The sequence below is a fragment of the Macrosteles quadrilineatus genome, unplaced genomic scaffold (genome assembly GCF_028750875.1).
Source record: "Macrosteles quadrilineatus isolate MER2022 unplaced genomic scaffold, UCM_ALF_1.0 Scaffold_2__2_contigs__length_208266976, whole genome shotgun sequence".
Taxonomy (NCBI): Eukaryota; Metazoa; Arthropoda; class Insecta; order Hemiptera; family Cicadellidae; genus Macrosteles; species Macrosteles quadrilineatus.
Genome location: NW_026542595.1, coordinates 67,749,747 through 67,767,467, shown reverse-complemented (window position 1 = coordinate 67,767,467; position 17,721 = coordinate 67,749,747).

Genomic DNA, 17,721 nt, shown 5'->3' with positions numbered 1-17,721 from the left:
GGAAGATATATGAACTACCGTTGAAATTTCCACCGCTGATTTAAAAGCTAGCTTGGCATCAGTAACAAACGCTTCTTTAGAGAGTCACTGGTCAAACCGGCAACAAACTGATCCCGAAGGGAAATGTCCCTATTCCCTAACTCACACTCATGCCTAGCTCGCTTAAGGCTTAAAACAAAGTCTGATACACTTTGACCTTGCGCTTGAGTAACTTAAAGAATCTTATACTCTCCCACAAAACAGAAGGTTTGGGTTGCAAATTATTTTTCATTAACACTAAGAGTTCTTTATAGGTTTTGCTAGCAGGCTTATTAAGTTGACAAATGTCCCTTAAAATGTCATATGAATCTTCTTTTCTTCGGAAACATTGTTGATTTCGGAAAATTGGTCCATCCGCTCTATATAGCTTTCCCAATAAGTTTGTCCTTCATTAAACGGCTCCAATAAAACAAACCAAGACATGTTAGTCATGGTACAACATAGTTAACATTAATTAACATTCAGTTCTAGTAGACCAGAACTAGTCGACATGGCTGCTGCTTCAAGAAGGAATTGTATTTCATTTTACTTTGGAATGATCATATACATAGAGTATCGAACATAGTTATATCATTGTTATACTTATAAGATTAGTATTATAAGAAATACATTACAGACACTTCTCCTTTAGTTTCTCTTGTGAGATCTCTCATCTTCTTGTTAACGGAAAGTATTGACTCTTCGTTCACATACCACAGAAGTGACTGAAGTGTTCGATTTGCTGAGCCAAAGTTATTTATTATGTGACACCTTCTGTTTCCTCCTAGTGTTATTTCCTTATATTGCAGGTTTTTGTCTTGTACAAAGGAAGCACTGCAGCAAGGTTTTCATATTCTTCTCCTCCAACCAATGGACTACCCGATGTTGTGACTTAAGAAGTAATTTCGTCAATACAAAACAATGGGTTTCTAATGAACCAGGTTTGGATATTATCATAGACAATAGAGTCTATGATATAATCTAAGCTCAATTCTGGAATTTTGTTTCCAACCATTATTACATGCTTCCATATTAGTCTCTCTTAAAACTGGCACAAGTGCAGCTGCTACTCTTCGTGGTATTATATAATTTAACTTCGTAAAGGTCATTTCTTGAAGTAGAAAAGACTTAAAACTTATTTTTAGAAATCACTGAAATGTTAGCATCACATTGACTAGAGAGATCTATTTTCATGATAACGTGATCAATAAACCACTTGGGCCTACCATGGAGGTAAGAAGGAATTAATTTGTCATGCATTTTAGCTAAAGATGACAGCTTTACGTTTTCTTGCACATAAGCCAAATACCTTTACGGTAAAAACTCCTTCAATACAACACTTATCTCCTCAGAAAGTGTACATGACCTGAGCCCTGTTAAGTAGTTCGTTATTTCGTTCAACGCCATTGTTAAAGTTCACATACATGTCATTAGGCTTGTAAGCTAGTGCCCATTTTTCTACTTGTTTAAGCCAAATATTTTCGAAATAGTCCTTCAGAGTAGTGGTTTCATATGGAAGCTAAGACTTCAGTGCATTGATTGCTTCATTGATTGCTTGAATCGTTAGCGCATTTGCAATTTTTCTGAAGGTGATCAAAGCTTCGGTTTTTGGAGTATCGGAATTATTTGATCTTGAAAACCATCTGTTCGAAGCCTGTTTACGACGAAGCTGCACATGCATACTTTAATGTTAGGAAACACACTTTGAAGGGCAGTTATTTCCTCATAGTCAAAGTCCACCCTGGCAAAACTGGGTTTCACGTCTGGGCTCCAGTTTCTGGATATTTATAGGCATGCACTGTGTATGTGATACCCCCTGGTGTGGATTAACGTCCGCACTAGTGAGTACTACGACTATCCTGATAGTTCCAATAGATAGACCAATAGACCATAGACCAATTCGTAAATACCAAAGCCAAAATGTGGTTCGGATTCCACTATAAACTCTAGATCCCTTAGTTGTCATTACCTGTATGGTATATTAATTTACAGCCGTGTCTAAGGTATATGTCGGCCTTAGTCACTAAAAGGACTACACGATCGCGCCAAGAATCCTACACTCATCTCCATTTATACTTGATTAAAATACCTACGTTGTATGGAAAAGTATTGAAAAAAAGTATTTCTTACTATAGTCAATGCTTCTGCAATGGCACTGGCTGATTCATACTGGGGGATTAGAACAGAAACAATCTGATATTTCACATTACATTCCACTACCAAAAAATAAAGTGGAACTGGATATTTACATGTTTTGTAAGTAGCATCGATCATCACCGTATTGCCACTACACTTTCTATAAAGTGCTTTAATCTTTTTAGTTTGAACTACAATCAGTAAATTAGTGGTGCAATCCTGAGTCACTTCAGCTTCCCTGGCTGAATAAGTGCTAGGTTTAAAGAATACATTGTATTTGGCAGTGTCTAAATGTTTGCTCAAAAATCTCACTCTCTTCCTGGTCGATAATACTTTTTCTCAACTTATACGGGGGGATTAGAACAGAAACAATCTGATATTTCACATTACATTCCACTACCAAAAAATAAAACGGAACTGGATATTTACATGTTTTGTAAGTAGCATCGATCATCACCGTATTGCCACTACACTTTTATGTCTGGGAAAAATATTCTTCCCAACCTATCTTTTTTACATTCATTGAGGTCTTACCAGTTCTTCATTGCTTGACAGGCTGTGACACAACAAGTAAGATAGCAAGCCCGCCCACAAGAATGCTAAAATTAATTCAGAAGGAATAGTTAGTGTTTTGCAGCCAAAACAACAATACCATTACTTAGCAATGTTAGCGTGAAAAAAATTAGAAGTTATATATTTAAAGTTTTTGAGAAGAAAAGGAAAGACCAGCAAACCATAAAGGCTGAAACAGAGCCTTTTCTTTTACAGTACGTATTTTCAAAGACAGTTCTATTAAATTGCACCCCTTCTTACACACTGTCTCTTGCTCCAAACAATTTACAAACACCATGTAAATGCAAGACTTGTTTCAGATCAAAGATAGACTTTTTTTTAAATAACTCATTCTACTGCTCCTATTTCAAATTCTACAAAATTGTAAAAATCCTTTACAATAAAACCAGTTTAAACAAGATAACATGAAATTTTTTATTTAATGTTTTCATGTACATGATTTTTCCTTTGCCAGTTTAAGTTCTCGAGACAGTTCCAGTTGGTTTTTTGTTGGGGCTTCTGGTTAGTATAGCAGACTTTTGCGTATTTGTAGGCTTCAGTTTAGAAAGTTTTCTTTTTTTGTTGGTTTTGTAATTGGAGTAATCATTTCAATCGAAAAATCTAGGTTTGTTGTTAAGTTAGTTGAACTGTTAGGTGAGGTTACTTCAACATCGTGAGGTTTATTTCCATCCAAGCCTTTCTCTTCTTGACCAATGTGTCTGCCGGCAAAAGTCTTAATCACTAAAGACTGAAGAGACAACGGGCCACACACCACTACACTTGAATCCATTAAAAGAATTCTCAATTGTTGCAGCCTTGCAATATGCTTCGTTCAATAAATGAGAAATCTGGAATTGAGTGACTCTTAATCCAGGATTATTTCTCAGCCATTTTTATACAGCTTAGGTAAAGTATTCTTTGAAAGGCTTAAAAAATTCCCTTGTCTAATGGCTGCAGTCGATGTGTAGTGTGTGCTGGTATTTTCAGCATAATTACACCAGCATCTCGAGCAATATCCAATGCCTCAATATCCAATGGCTCAATGTTCTTCGAGTGAGTCGAATGGCCGTCAAGGAGTAACAGAACCATTTTCTCTTAGTTTGGCTTTACAATATCAACAAACAGTTGAACTAACTTTATAAAAAGCTCTGAAGTAACTATCCTCTCTCCGATACGCCCACTAAACTTTCCGGCGGAGCGCCAACCTTCAATTCATTTACCATCCTCATTCTTTTAAAAATGGTTAGGGGTGGAACGTACATACCTACTGCACTTGAGCAGCACACGACGGTGGTGTTTACTCCTCGCCCACCACTCGATATCGACCCTACAGCACGCCTCCCCTTTTCAGCTACCACCTTTTGACCTGACCATAGTAGCCGGTTTTTTCCTAACTTTAGGCCATCTGATAGAACTAATCCCTTGTTATCAGTCTTTAGCTTGCGTAGCCTAGTGCCCGTCCTCTTTTGAATGTGGCATATACACTCCATTTTTTTATTTTACAGTCATTACCATATGGTGACATTTCCTCAATGGCTGCAAACCCCTTAGAGTCACCATCACCAAGGTATCGGGTGTAGTGCACATTGTATGTCGGCAAGGACCGACAGAAGATTTCTTTCACCCCATTTACCTCCCTGCCACCACTTGAACCTCTATAGTTACTTATACATGAAGTCAAATGTTCACCAGAACTCTTGTAAGGGCATGCACAGTGCTTAGAGAGTATGACGACATCTACAACTAGGCCAGTATCAAAACTTGTCGCAGTTACTACGCCATTCAGGGAGGTAAAACCGCGCTTCTGCCACGTTCCATCTAAGGCTACAGGTATATCACGTTCTCCTTCGTTAACTTCTACTGCCTGTTCTACAGCATTTCTCATGCTTTCAAAGGCAACATCCTCAATACAGCTTCCAATTGTGCTCACATAGGCTAGAAACTTACTTGGTGGATGCGGTACGTTCATGATTCAGCACAAGGTTTTATCTGCTGTTTGGCCCTTACCGATGGATCGTAAACCGTAAACTAGTCTAGCATTTGTTTCAAACTGATTTGTTGCTGGTACATTTACCTTGGCTGAGGACATGAAGCTATGAGCTGCCATACAGCTAGTACATGACAATATCAATTTACTGACTAGGTCTATGTTAGAAGGGTTTGTTATGATAATGCTAGCAGAACCACACGCAGAACAACTTACAAACTGAGACAGAGCATTTGACAGCAACTCCAAATTTACAATACAATAAAATTTTCAATATTTACATTTTCCTCCTTATTGTATGCATCATACTTCAAGTCTAAGTTCGCCAGTTTCCTTTCGAAGCACTATCTACACCTTCGAATGATCTAGGTTTCCTTATAGGAGTAGAGCTAGGACTAGGGCTGGAGTCTGAAACTTGGTTGGCACTATTAACTCTAGGTAAAGGCTTTCCTACATTTCTTCGCTTCTTGAACACTTTTGCCGGTTTTCTGGGCCTTCTAGGCATAGTCAATTCAATATAAAACAAACAAACACTGCACAAGAAATAACGATTTACCAAAATCACAACGCAAGTTTAGCAAACTTCACAAACGTCAAACTTGAAGAATGTTAATGTAAAAAAATATAAATAAATAGAGAACAGCTGAACACTGGACAGTACATTAGATGACAGGTTAGCCAACCCTACAAAACCAAAAACTATGAAATGCGTACTATAACTAAGCCTATAACAAAAAACTATCTTACACTGCTTAGCATGGTGCTGGGGGTGCCAAATCCATGTGTGCAATCATATACAAATATATATTTTAATTACGAATTAGTGCCCAAAGTGTTGTGTGTTTTATATCAAATTGTTCAGAACAAATTTGTCTATAAAAAACAATTTTTTTAAATAATTTTTTTTTCGTTTTTTACTTACCGGGTCCCCGGTCTCTAAATAAAACAACTTACCTATAAAAAAAATGTATACATAAATTTATTTATTTATTTACAGAAATTTATAAGTCAACAGAAACATCAGCTACGTAATATTATATCATCATTCACAGGCTCACTGTACAAACACACCTCAGTTATATCATTACACGTGCCGTTCGTAACGAAACCCCTTTCCCACACTTGGGTTGCATAACCATCAACGCCGCTTCTACTCTATAAACACACACCCATTACAACATCCCATCCTTAGCTATTACAATAATAACATACTACCTTCTGATTACACCTCGCCCAACCCACACCTGCCGTTCCGGACCGCCGCGCCACGCGCCTCTACACTCACCTACACATCTCAACTCCTTGACACATGAGGGTGGCAGCCACCGCGGTGGCTGCCTAGGACCGTACACCGTACACATGGCAGCGGCTGCCGCTGCGTTTGCAGGGTAAATTGACCGTCAATCGACAGCCAGTACTGTATTTACCCAATTTTTTTCACGCTTGACAATACTTTTCAGCAAAAAACTGAACTAACTCTTGCCACACAATAATTTTTAGTTTATGTCCCAAATGCCAAATGCGTCTTCTTCTTGTACTTCTTCAATGAACAGTTCAGAGTGAAAGTTTTCTGGTTCCACAGCAGCACGCATAGCCATTGCAAACTTACACTACGAGCACTACATTAACTACTTTTAAAACGCGATTTTTATAATCATCACTTTGCATGTCCCAAACGCATCTTCTTTTTTCACTTCTTCGATGAACAATTCGGTGTCGAAGTTTTCTGGTAGAACAGCAGCTTGCATGGCCATTGTACACTACAACTACAAGCACTAGATAAACTAGCTCACACTACTACTACACCAACACACATGCGATGCCACAGCGCGAGCGCGCAGTTGCGTGTGACTGTGTGATCCTAGTACCAACTGCAATTCATCCGCGGCGGCTACCGCCCTCATGTGTACGCTCATTCCAACTCAAGTAACCCCAACCGCGCAATAGCAACGGCGGCGGCTGCCGCCCTCATGTGTACAGGGCCTAATACTGCCATCGTAACATACTAAAATACTTTATTTGCACGTGCTGTTTTTAAACGCCCAGTTCCCTACTACTTATATCACACTAAAAAATATAGCTACATACCTCCCACTTCAGACTTTTTTTCCTCTGTTTCCGTTCAAAAACTTTATTCATTTAGTTGCTAACTAAGGAAAACTAGGCTTGCTTGGCTCTTTTTCTTTTTAATAGCCTTGTGCTTGGCTAACAATAAAATAACCAACAATAAATTAAGTAAATGTTTTTATTAAAGCAAATTAAACTTGTAAGTTTTACAAATTTGGGGGTTTGTATGTAAAAACCTATTTTGGAATGGAACTGCAATTTTCTCCATAAAATAGTCAGCGAAATAATTTCTAACGTCACTTTCATTTCCGCAGCGGCCTGTTCCAAAGTTAGGGACAACCTCAAAGGGATGGGTTTCTGTATCTTCAAATTCAAAACCGTCTCTTTTACGTGCAAAGTTGTGCAGAATGCAGCATGATGGTCAATGACATCAATAAAGTCTGGCGAGTATGGGTTTTTGAAAACCCACCATTTGTTTACTAGTACCCCGAATGGACACTCAACAGTTCGCCTGAATCTGCAATGAAGATAATTGTAAACCTTTCTGGTAACATTCTGGTAACGGTGTGAATAGCTTACTTGAAAGTGTAAAAGCATCGTCTTCTACAATAACGAATGGTTGTGGATTGTTATCGGTACCTGGCAAGCAAGCTGGTGGCGGTAAGTTCAACTGCCCGAATGCAGTTTCCTTCCTAAAGGACTTTCCTTAAATACTGGAGAATCACCTTATTTTCCGTATGCCCCGACATCAATGACAATGCACCTCAAATTAGCATCAACAAGTGCCATCAGAACAATCGAAAAACATTTTTGTAATTGAATAAATTAGATCCTCCTTATTTTGGGTTTATGCATCCATCGTATATGCTTCCCATCCAACGCACCGATACAGTTTGGGAAATTAATTTTCTTGTAATAGTCATCGGCGATGTTCCGCCACATATCCATTGTAGGCATTTCTTCTGACTTCGAATGTATCCAAATTAGTTCACATGTTTCTCTCACTATATGTGCAACTGTAGTTTTCTCTCACTATATTATGTGCAACTGTAGATCTCCCACGGTAGAATTCAATCTGAAAACTTGAAAAGACATCCCAATGGATAGATACATAAAAATGTTAACACAAAATTAGTGAAAAACGATAAAATTGTTGCTCAGTATAGTATACCCCTATATCAAAATTAAATACTATTTAATAATGTTATCTATACCTATAATATGCAAAGCCCTCACTGACTCACTCATCACTGTGTGTGCTCAACTGTTATACAAGCTTTTTTCTTCCCGGTTCTTTTGACCTTAACGTACTTTAACCGAAAAAGATTTAAATGAGCAGTCTAAAATAAATAAAAATTTTACAAAATCTTAAATGAATAAAACTATTGTCCTTACCTTGGTGTTATCGTTAATCTTTTTTCAGCACTAGTCGAATTCCTAAATTGTGTAGTCATCTTCGTTAAATGTGGCCTAAAAACCTGCAACAGCGCATCAAAAGATGCGATGGACATTCTATAATAATTAAAAAACTTGAAAGGATATTGCCTTGTACTTTGATAAAAACTCAACTGTTCATCTCTATCATTTTCGCAATGAACCCAATAACGCCTACGTAAAGGTTTTCCCAACGAACCACTTGCTACAAGAGCACAGACAAATTTCACTTTGGACAACATCGTAATGTTGTCGCTATCAACAGTGCATTGCATGTGATGCTCACGCTCTTCACTCGAAGTATATTGCGTTAGAACGGGACAAGTGTGGCAATGGCAATGTCAATGCGGTAAAAACGCATCCTACTAATCGGGATAGTGTGGCGCCGGCCTAAGTGATACTTGAATTAACTAGTGTTCATTTTAATGTAATTATCATTTGAATAAAATGTTGGTACTGTATAATAAAATGAACTATTAGAATGGTCAAAGGTATTAGCAGCATATTGCTTGCAAGTAACGCAAGCAATTTGTCGTGCCATAGACACTTTTTTGACAAATGTTACAAACAATTTGTCGTATCATAGTATTGCACACCTTTAGACAAATAAAAAAAAAAAAACAAGTTTCTGAGTTGCCAGACACATGGAAGTTTATGCTTATGTTTGGTAACTATTAAAATTTCAATTGTGGCACTTTGCCACATAAAAGACACAATATTTTGATTAGTTTGATACAAAAATCAGAAAACTAAAATATTTTACGTGTGAAACTTTAGGAAAATGAAAGTAAACTTTGTTTAGCTTTCGTTGAACAGTAAAAAATAAGCCGAGGAGCCTACAGGGACAAGTCTAAATCACTTCTTGAAACACTTTAATTAATGTTATTTGATATGTTTTTATAGGACAATTAAGTATAAAATTTTGTCATATAAATATCGTAAATACAAGTATTTAGGATTTTAAAAAAAATTATTAATAGTTCCATGGCTAACTCAAGACAAATGCTACGGAAAGAAACGATAGAAATAACATGCCGGTAGATTGTTGGCTGGATCGCTAAACGTACCTTAGGTTGAGTGCCAATCACTGAGAGCGTCCTATCTTGATTGGAAACATCACTGAGCTATATAATCCTATTGCTTGAGATCAACATCATGTAACAAACAGACTGATAAATAACAATCAACGCATGAAACAACTAATTGCATGAAATAACTAATTTATGCTAACCAAATATTAGCTAAGTACATTTCTAAATAATGGCATAGAAATTAAATATCTCTATGGCCTATATGCATTACCAAACACTCTATCTGATTGCCTTAAGTACCTATGCTGTCTTTGTCTTGGTCGTAAGACTTTTAACTTTACTTTCTACTTTTTTTTAAATTTAATTTTTGGATTGGTTTAGATGGAAACAGTGAGGACATTTTGGTGTTAAAATCTTGTTTTTAAGTGATTTTTTATTTAGCCACATAATAATTTGATAAAGTCAAATAGAATATTTTGTACATTAAAGCCATGTCTGATTTATGTCTTTCTAGACCTGAAACCCCTTAAAGTTGTCATGCAAACTGAATTAGTGAGAACTATTATATCGATATGGTTTTCGTAGAAACGCTGAAGTGATTCATATATTTACATTATTCAAACGCTTTTTATGCTACATTACTTACCTGCGGTGCAAAAGGAACGGGGAAATGGATGTTATGGTATTGTATGATAACCTAATTAATTCTAGAAAACTTTTGTTCTTCAGACGTGTTCATGACAATAGTAGTTTGTTAGATTATTAAAGAGACTATTTCATTATTAAGCTTATTATTACGGTTCGTACTCTGTGGTGAAGCACAGGTAACACAACTATGTATTGTCACATCAACCGTTATACTGACTCAAAAACGCGTAGGATACGCACTAAATACATCTTCGACCTTATGGTAGTTGTAAATTAATTTTATGAAAATACAAACTTACGTAAATTGTTTCAGAATATGTCCCTCTAGCGATTTACCATGTAAGTATTTTGTATAGAAAGTTACTTTAAATAATAATGATATTATTCCAAAGAATCTGTTAAATACATTTTGAACAATAAAAATGTAAGGTAAATGCTTAAGATGTTCAACAAAAGTAGTTATAGTTATAGAACTATTGACACTGTATAGTCAATTGTAGTACTAACTATAAAAACAGATAAAAATATTTCGTCGTTTATTTTATTTTGAAAACACGTGCTATTAATTTCATTTAAGATAATATTTCCATAACACGAGTGTAGGAATAGTTAAACCAAATTACTTGGCAAAAGATAAGCAATCAGAAACAGTTCGGCCGACTGCTATGATCTTCTCGTGTGTATCGCCACTCAGTCGATATGCTTGAGGAACTCGCTTAGCTTACTTAGCTGATTAAACCCAAAGCTTACAAAAGGCCATAAACCTAGCAGAGCAGCAGATTACAGGCCAGGGGATTACTGTGGCGTACTACACCAATCCCAGGAGTACACAGTAATGAAGGTAACATTCGTCAGATCAACTGAATACTTATCCATTCCCTCCGTTAATTTTTGTAGCTAATTACATCAAATGTTTGACGATTTTTGTTTGCTACCTTCGATACTATCAATCAACATTCGATGCGGATTAGCGTAAATGACCAAATCCCCATTCAGTATATTTATATGTTTGGGAGGAGTCATTAATGACGGAAACGCAATAAAGACGTAGCAACAGTTACGGATTCAGTTTTAAACTAACACTTTGGATAAATGTTATGATTAGTGAAAGTCAATTTAGGATTAAGTATACTACAATGACTAGCACAACTACTGATTTTAAGAATACTAACTATTGCTCATTTTATATGTGATTCTATTGTACTCCGACCACAAAGGTATTTTTAACGTTTTTGCAAGGGATCGGTCCAAAAACAGTCCTTGGGAAGGAAGTTTTAGGATGAATATAAATTAACCTAGACGTATGTCATTATTTTGCAAAGAGTGATTATTTTTCAATTTTTAAATATTATAAATATTTTCTGCCAATGGATGTAATCGAACACAATTACAAACAATGTTCGTAACTTTCTTCTGAAATTTTTTTGAGTGGAATGGTATTAGATTGCATTTCCCTGACGGTTTAAAGCATACTACCTGAATGATCTTTATTAAATAGAGTGTGGCGTTTTCTACCCAAGCGGAATTCAGCTATTTATGATTGGTAGTTAGCTCTGTTACTTAAACAAGGGAAACAAAATTTACGCAAACAATTTAATATATTTACTGTTTTTTTTTTTTTTTTTTTTTTAGAATATACCAATTTTATAAATAAAAGACCCAATTTCCGACCTTAGTTTCTACAGCGATTATATTGTATCTTATCCATCTATCTATATATATAATTCCTTAAGCCCAAAATTTTACAATGAAATTGTAAACGTGTAGTGAACGGGAGGCCGTAGAAAGCTGGGAGAGGTCTCATTTTAAAGGTCTCGTCGTGAAATTTTGGGGAAAAATATTCACTTTTCTTAATTATGCACCAAAACGTTTTTACGGAATAAAATAATTCACATTTAAATAGCATTGGAATCGAGGTAATGTCTGCATTGTTTACTTTAAAACATGTGGTTTAACTTTATTAAAATCATATTAATATGTCTATTATAAAGCTGGAATATACAGGGTGAACATAAAAGAAGTTAACAACTTTGAAAATCAATTTATCGAAAACTACGAATCTGACATCGCTGCGGTTGGTACCAGTGAGTCGGAAAACACCTTAAGTTTTGTCTCAAATAGCTGATTGCTGTCAACAATACAACTATGTGACAAAAGATGTTATTTATTGATTTGTTTAAAAATGGTCAAACGCTCTCAGAAAAGTCTTTTTGAGTGTTAGAATTAGAGAGAACTCAGTCTGCCACCCGTGTCCAAATGTGACTTTTTTGTGGGGAATGTGAAAGGCAAAGTTTTTGTTCCTCCTTTGCCATTGAACCTTATGGAGATCCGAAATCGTATTACTACTGCAATACAAAGTGTCAATGAGACCATTCTTGAAAAAGTTTGGACAGAATTTAGTTTTAGAATAGATGTGTGTAAAATAAGCCGAGGATCCCATACTGAGCACTTGTAATATATGGGAAAAAACTTGAGGATCTTAGCTTTCTAATGGTGTATTTCACATTCTCCTAGGTGGTATAACTTTTCTGTAATCTTTTATTAAAGTTGTTCACTTCTTTTGTGTTCACCCTGTACTTTTTCCCAATTTTAAGGGTCTGGTTAATGAAGTACGATTGGTTGTGTTAGTTATGTTGAATAAAATTTTAATTAATTAAATTTTTATTTTTATTGTTAATTAGGTGGTAATAGTAAGCCTATAACTATTCCAGATAAAAACGGCAAAAATGATCTTAAGTTTGTTGTAAATGGAAAATGTGTTATTAATTTAAAATTCGATTCTTCAAAAAAATGCAGTGCCTTTCGGAGACCCTCAGTAAGTTTGGCTTCAATATATCCAGCCGTTATTGCGTGATAGGGTTCGATCAGTGAGCTACGCTTTATAAATCTTTGAAGGATACAGTTTAATATTAGGTTAATTAATATCGAAAAGATGTTTTAGCACGAAACAGATATACAAATAAAAAAAAAATAAAACCATACAATTAGGTTGAATTATTTCCATAGGACTGATCTATATTACTATTTTTGACTTAATCATGCGTCACCACAACATACATATAGACGTATTTTAAGGTATAGAAACACAAGAGAGTGTAGAATGGAGTGGGATGACTAGAACCTGTGGGAAAAAAGCCCGGTGTGCTCAGTCATGACCATCTATAAAAAGCCCGGTGTGTTAGGACAGATGTGTCAAGTTTCAATCTCTTATAAAGCGGCTAAGGAACGAGATAGCGCTTCTCTTAAATCTAAGCGTCTTCTCAGCTTGAGGTATTTTGGAGTTTAAATACATTCGTTTATTATTTCGAAAGGTAAATTAATAAAGTAATTTTATCTTTGAAACTTCCGGATTTAAATTCTAAGGAACCAGCTCATATTCCGTCAGGTGCCACATTTCCTTACTAGTATCTCTGGACCAACGTTAAGTGCAAATTATACGTTTGACGAAAACAACATCATTAAATCCATTGAAAACGTCTAACGTATATGTCCCCGTGAAAGGGTGTTCAATTAATTCGATATCACATGCGCATAACAAAACGTTATGGCGCAACGTCAGCAATATATTAAAATCTATAATATTAGAAGGAAACAGTGTTTTTTTATTTCACGATTCTGAATCAACCACTCAACGGATTTTAATGATTTTTGTGTTGAAAGAAAGATAATTTTGAGAACTAGGGAATGTCGAAGCCATAATTTTAGTTTAGGGTCTCAGTTTTTTAGAAATTAAGTTTTAATTTTTAAAAGGTCTAGCAGCCGACGCTAAGATTCTAAACTAGCTTTTGGCATAAAATAATTTGCTTAACATAACAGCTGTAAACATTCAGCTTTTGTGTCACAAATTCAATATTTGGATAAAAATGTAAAGACATACTTAGGGTTGACTTTTTTATACAATGTGTAATGCTAATCATTCATACGTTCAATTCTTCTGTAAGAGGATGACAGATTAATTCAATATACATAGTAAAATACTAGGATGTTCAAATTATTTTTTAAAGCAATCTTTGTAATCTTCGATTTGTTTTAGAGCAATATAATTTGTTTTAACTAGCAGCTGGTTAGTTATACAAATGCCCTATAGAACTATGAGGTTATTTACTCTTATTTTGTCATTGATTATAGGAAATAAGTAAGATTAGTAGACCACCGAGATTAGTAACACCATCGATGTGTACAAGTCGAGGCTCTGTACACGAGTTAAATAAAAAAGATATGCTAATTATTTTACTGTTCAACTTTTTTGGAAAGGGTAGGAAAATCACAATTTTTACATGTTTTAATTCATCTTGGCAGCTTTTTTACAATCAATGTTTTTGAATGCTTGAACTTTGTTTGGATTAGGCCCGGAAATATTGATGTCATAAAGATGGAGATCAAGAATCCTCTAGAATACGATTTTAAATTACCACCACAACCTCAGACGGGTTTTATCCAAAGATATACAGATGAAAACATAGATTGAACACAACGTCATCATTGAACTAGGATACTGCAATTAGACTAACCATCCTTTTATGAAATCTAAAAAAGTTGTTTGGCGTGTGTTTAGTTGTGGTTACGTTTGGAGGCGCTAAATATTTTATAGTTTAAATAAGTGAATATGGGGAATTACAATGTACATTGATTCAATGAGGGTGGTTTAACTATCAAGAATATTAAAACTGATAACGGAATGGGTAATAAACATAGACCATTAATTACGTCACTAGCTTTACTAGCGTTTTTACTTTTTAAATTCCTTCAACATGTGACCACTTCTTTTGTTCAAATGAATATTATTTTTGACTCAGCTGTTTACAAAACAAACTAATATGTTGTTGTGTTTACTTTTCTTTGTTTACACTTATTTATTTAGCAATTGATGCAGTGAAATCGACATAAAGGATGTGTGTGGACGATTCAATGATGTCAGGACACCAACGTTATAACTATGTGTACTGTGAATTTTATTGGATGTTTTCGTTTTATTTTAGGGAGTTTCAATTCAGACCTACTGGAAATTGTGTATAGTATGAGTAATTGTATTGTGGGGATATTGATTATGGAAGAGGTAGGTATGCGATGGAAGGTGATATCATTGACTAGGCCTCTACACTTCTCAATTGATAATCACTCTTTCTACTGTAGGCTGCAATAAAATTTGTCTTTATACGTGTAAACTAGCTGTTCTGAACTATAGGCCTACACACACAGGTTTAACTGACTACTCCCGTAAGTAGGACGGGCTAACACCTCGTAAGGTTTTCTTGTTGAATCAAGAATCAAGAATTTTATTGTCGTTAAGCACATGGCAATAGACAAAGTCAAATACAGTATTATAAGACATCAAATGTGCAATATGGACAAATATAAAATAACTAGTTAACCGCCCGTGCTCCGCCACGGGAATATTGTCAGCAATAAAAGAAATAATAATTAACAAATACTGTTTATCTTTGTATTTTATTCTGGGGTTGTTTAATTTTTTACATGAAATAGAACTGATAGTTTGCCTGTATAAACGGTTTTATATTAATCAAACCGATATATTATTTTAACCAAATGAATGTTTTATATTAATTCGAGTTTCATTTGAAAAATAAATAGTATACGAACTGGGCAATGCTGATAACCTAATAAGCAGCTATTTATGCTATTTAGATAATTTGCTCAAGTATATTCCTATATTCGTCGTTTTTTTTTTCATTACATTTGTTGTATGGAATAAAGATAGTCACTTAGCCTACACGTAAATCACGCATCAGCAGTTGGTCACATTTAACGAATCTTTGACCCATACTGTGAGTAAAAGCTGTGTTTACGTCGTATATATAAAGTTGGGCATACTTTTTTCAATGTTAGAGGGTATTAACGGTCCAATTTGATGGAAAAGGAGTCGTGGATTTTAAAACTATGTAGACTAACACTACCAGAAAGATGTTGATTCAAGTGAGACTTAGAACTGGCCATTTCAAATGCAGATTTGTATTATATTTTACTCAAATAGTTTTTTGTCTCTTTTGACCCTTAATACATTTTTTATAGTCGCTGTTGATAAGATTTTCCATAAACTCACAATGTTGATAAGGAGTTCATTTTACCTTCCCCTTGTGACAACATAAGGAAAAACTATTTGTGTCCCAGTTAGTCTGTTCTGACTCAAAATTCATAGATTTGCAGTACTGACAAATCCAATCTAACGACCACAATTAAAAAAAAATTGTATTTTTTAGAAGGGACTTCCAGAGCACATTTAACACCATCACTGCTCTTTACCTTTTTAGTTCGATGGTTCTCTACATGTTTTTTTTCGTTCTGTGTGTCTCTTTACGCCCGGTTAATGATTACCTTTTCTTTTTCTTTTTGTACTTTTCACAGCCTGGGGTTAATGATAAAGATTTATAACGCTATAATGACCCGAGTCAACATTGCCATTAAACATCAAGTCAGATACTTCTTCGCCAGAACCGAAATCGTAAGTCACAGTTTCTCAAGCAACTTCCCTGTGTAGGCCTACTCGAAAAAAATATAGTTAGAGTATAGTTCACTGATGAGAAATACATAGATTTGAAATAGTGACAAATCCAATCTAACGACCCCAATTCAAAAGAGTTGGTATTTTTTTGGAGGGACTTCCAGAGCACATTTAACACCAACACTGCTCTTTACCTTTTTAGTTCGATGGTTCTCTACATTTTTTTTCGTTCGGTAAGTCTCTTTACGCTCGGTTAATGATAACCTTTTCTTTTTATTTTTGTACTTTTCACATCCTGGGGTTAATGATAAAGTTTTATAACGCTATAATGACCCGAGTCAACATTGCCATTAAACATCAAGTCACATACTTCTTCGCCAGAACCGAATGGTAAGTCAAAATTTCTCAAGCAACTTCCCTGTGTACTTGAAAAAAAGTTCACTGATATATTGTAGTTCCACGTATCCCAGCGTACTCGCCATCTCGAGAAGGTAAAGTTTGGTACAGTACCACTGAACGTCTAACACTGATCTTGAGTAAGATTCGTCACCTACTATAAAATGTTTGTATGTTTCCCACTCATTAGCAATTATATGTACAACTAGCAAGCGGATTTCCCCATGATTATTCTGGTGGCCGTAGAGAATAAATTATATTGATCAAAACAATAAGTTTCCGTTCCCTACTATGGGTATTATTTCACATTCCATACTCAAACTTAAACTCAATTACCACTTTCCATCAGATCACTTTGAAGGAAAACTAAAACATTTCAAAAATAAGTTAACAAATACACTTTCCTTGATCAAAATCGTGTGTTTATAAACAGGAACTCCAAGTTTAATAATTGCATACTGAAAGTGAGGATATAAAAATAATATCAAATGTCTGACAAACATTAAACAGCTGACGAATAATTTATAAACTGTGAATTATATTCTTCAATAAGAATTGTATTGACTCGACCTTTAAAAGGCTGTAGGTCGTAGCCCTTAGAAAAAACGTAAATTCTAAGGAAGTTCGGCAAATCTACACACTATCCCCTTTAATTTGAGACATAAATCTTGTAGATCGGTCCAGTAATTACTGAGAAAACAGTGTTACAACTGTGTATTAAATATATAGATAAATCAAAACAGACATATATATATATATAGACACTGAAAAAACAGCTACAAGTACAAAATCACTATCTAATTAAGTTAAAATCTTAATGTACTAATATCACAGGCCAAAAATTCGTTAATAGAATAAAAAACATTTTCTTTTAACCACTTTGACAGAGTTATTTTGAATCTGCTTAGGTTCACAGTCCAGGCTTCTTTTGGCAGCTTGTTAAAAAGCTTGACTTTCATAAACAAATGGCTTTTTTTAGATTTTTCTAGTTT